General features: G+C 37.4%; 1 pseudogene; it reads left to right on the plus strand.

The window, feature by feature from the left end:
- The first annotated feature begins 619 nt into the window (after positions 1 to 619).
- Positions 620 to 1,481, plus strand: LOC125080548 (protein FRG1-like; annotated as a pseudogene).
- The last annotated feature ends 1,662 nt before the right edge of the window (positions 1,482 to 3,143 follow it).

Genomic DNA, 3,143 nt, shown 5'->3' on the forward strand with positions numbered 1-3,143 from the left:
TGGCGAATTTATTTATCTGGCAAATAAAAATACTTTATAATGCCACATAAATATAATTTTAAGAGGTATTCTGGGAAAGCTTTCCTCAAATCATGAGTCACAGCCCCAAAGATTCATCACAGGACTTCCTTCTTTCCCTAACTATTCATGAAGGATAAAGGGTGGCATTGGATATGGGTTAAATTGGTTTTTATTTGAATTATCTGAATTAGAAATACTTTGGACAATGGTCCATAAGAGTAATGGCAATTCTTGCTTAACAACCAACAATCTTTAATAACTCGAATATTACCAAAAAAATATTGTTTTGAGACAAGGTCTTATTTTTTATTATTTTACTATTTTTTTGTTTAAGGGATTAAACTCATGACCTTTAGATCAAGACCTGAGCTGAGATCAAGAGTCAGACACTTAAACAACTGAGCCACCCAGGTGCTCCTGAGAGAGGGTTTTATGAAGGGAAAGTGAAGAGAGCTTTGGAAAGAAATTTTGAAAAAAATAAGGAGACTTTTAAAAATCTAATTAAGTGCAGGATGAGAGACACCAGGGCCTCAGGAGAGATATGTCCACTCCTCTGGTTACATGCTTTTTCAGGGCATTTGCACTCTTTCTTCCTTTTATGGCCTTTACCCACGTTTACTCCAGTGGAGGCATTTTGCTCTTAATCAACTCCTACCTCTTCATACAGAGTATAACAAGAACCAAAGCTGAATACTCCTATGTCAATGCCACCAAACTCCTATTCAAGGGAACCAAGGCTAAGAACAAGAAGAAAAAGAGTAAAGAGAAGAAGAAAAAGGAAAAAGAAAAGAAAAAGATGAAGAAACTCAACTTGGTATTGTTGTAATCTGTTGGACCATAACAAACTTCAGTGAAATTTCAGGGACCAGAGCAACTGAAATGGATAAAGGAATGAACATACAACACTTGAGAATGGATTTTTTATACTGGGAGCACCACATAAAGAAACTGATGAGGGCCCTAGTCCTTCAGAGCAGTTTACAACTATCATCCTGCCTGATTCCTGAATTACACTGAAATCTGGCTATGTCTCCATTGATACCTTGGTATCAATTCATGTGGACTTGTTATGGGGTTTTCGGATGCAACCAGACCAAGACAACAATGGGAACTGGTCTTTCAGGATGAGAAAAAGGTTTTATTGGCCTCAAATAGCTGCTTTAGTAGATGCAATGAAGTGGGCAATATGGAGGCAAAAAGTAAAACACCAGGAGAAGAAGATAAAGCTAGATCCTGTGCTGAAAGAAAAACTAAGAAAAAAGATGATATTCCAAAAGAAGACAAAAGAAATGTTAGATAATGTGAAAACAGTTGTGCAAAGAAATGTCAGAGTTTCTAAGAACACAAGCTTAAAATAAGTAAAGGAGACAGTAAAATTCTCAAAAGGCCTAGAATGATGGATTTTTCATCAATCACTTCTGGACAGAACAAAACTGAAAGCTGATAGATACTGCAAATGACCAGAATTTTTGTTTGTCTCTTTCTGTTTGTTTTTCTCTGAATAAAATAGTCAGTGGAAGTGTTTTACAGGATACACACACACACACACAATACATAAAATTAAATGCAAACATTTATATTCATCCTAGAGTATTTTATTAGCTGGCTCCAAATTTTTCAAGTTATCCTAAATAAAATTCAGAGTTTAAAACTTGTTTTCTTTCTTTCCTCCACCCATGGAGGGTTCTTAGTAAGGTACTTAAGATCTACTTTATAAGAATTCATACTCTTGGAGTAGATAGATTTCTATTTCTCCTGATGATTATAGCTAAAACCCCTGAAGACACACATTTTTTTCCCCCTGGGTTTACATAGGTTTTAAATATATAAAGGAAACCTAAAAAGAATTTGAAAGGTGGGAGAAGGGAGAAAAAGCTAGGAATCTTGACCCTTGAGAAATGATATATGATGATTTTCCTAGGATTTCTTCATAACAAGTATAAACAAGACTGGGTGCTAGAAAAACTGGCAACATAGAAAAACCAAGAAACATAGAAAAAAAAAATCTCTCATGGTGTTACTTGAGTCATGTGAAAAGCAGAGATTCTACCCCCACCCAATAGTAATAAAATGCCCCTCTTGTCCCCACTGGGGTGATATTAAGGAGGCTGACTGAAAAGGTGGGACTTTCCCCACATTTTGGAAGTAATGATCCCCATTCACACAGCATCAGTGGAAGCAGTGTCAAGAGCAGTAACAAAGGAGTAGTACTGAGAGAAGCCTAGTGGGGGGTCTAAACTCTTAACCTGGCACAACAGTAATGATGGTCCTCTGCCCACCACCTCAGGATATCAATGGAAGCTGAACAGGAAACCTGGACTTCCATTCACATGTAAAAGTAACAGGCATTGTTTTTTTTCCTTCTTGAAACAACTGTATTAAAAATTATAGTGTCTCATAAAATAGACAGCCTTATTTTTTTTTTTTTCATGATGTCATTCTTTGTTTTTTTGTTTTTTTGTTTTTTTTTTTTTTTATTTATTTTTTTTTTTAATTTTTTTATTTTTTCAGCATAACAGCACCCAGTGCTCCATGCAATCTGTGCCCTCCACAATACCCACCACCTGGTGCCCCAACCTCCCACCCCCCACCCCTTCAAAATTCCCAGATCGTTTTTCAGAGTCCATAGTCTCTCATGGTTCACCTCCCCTTCCAATTTCCCTCAACTCCCCTCTCCATCTCCCCTTGTCCTCCATGCTATTTGTTATGCTCCACAAATAAGTGAAACCATATGATAATTGACTCTCTCTGCTTGACTTATTTCACTCAGCATAATCTCTTCCAGTCCCGTCCATGTTGCTACAAAACTTGGGTATTCATCCTTTCTTTCTTTCTTTCTTTCTTTCTTTTTTTTTTTTTTTTTTACAGCTTTATAAACATATATTTTTATCCCCAGGGGTACAGGTATGCGAATCGCCAGGTTTACACACTTCACAACCATAGCACATACCCTCCCCAATATCCATAACCCCACGCCCTCTCCCAACCCCCTCCCCCCATCAACCCTCAGTTTGTTTTGTGAGATTAAGAGTCACTTATGGTTTGTCTCCCTCCCAATCCCATCTTGTTTCATTTACTCTTCTCCTACCCCCTCAACCCCCCATGTTTCATCTCCTCTCCCT

This window comes from Lutra lutra, chromosome 11, assembly GCF_902655055.1.
Source record: "Lutra lutra chromosome 11, mLutLut1.2, whole genome shotgun sequence".
NCBI classification, from domain to species: Eukaryota; Metazoa; Chordata; class Mammalia; order Carnivora; family Mustelidae; genus Lutra; species Lutra lutra.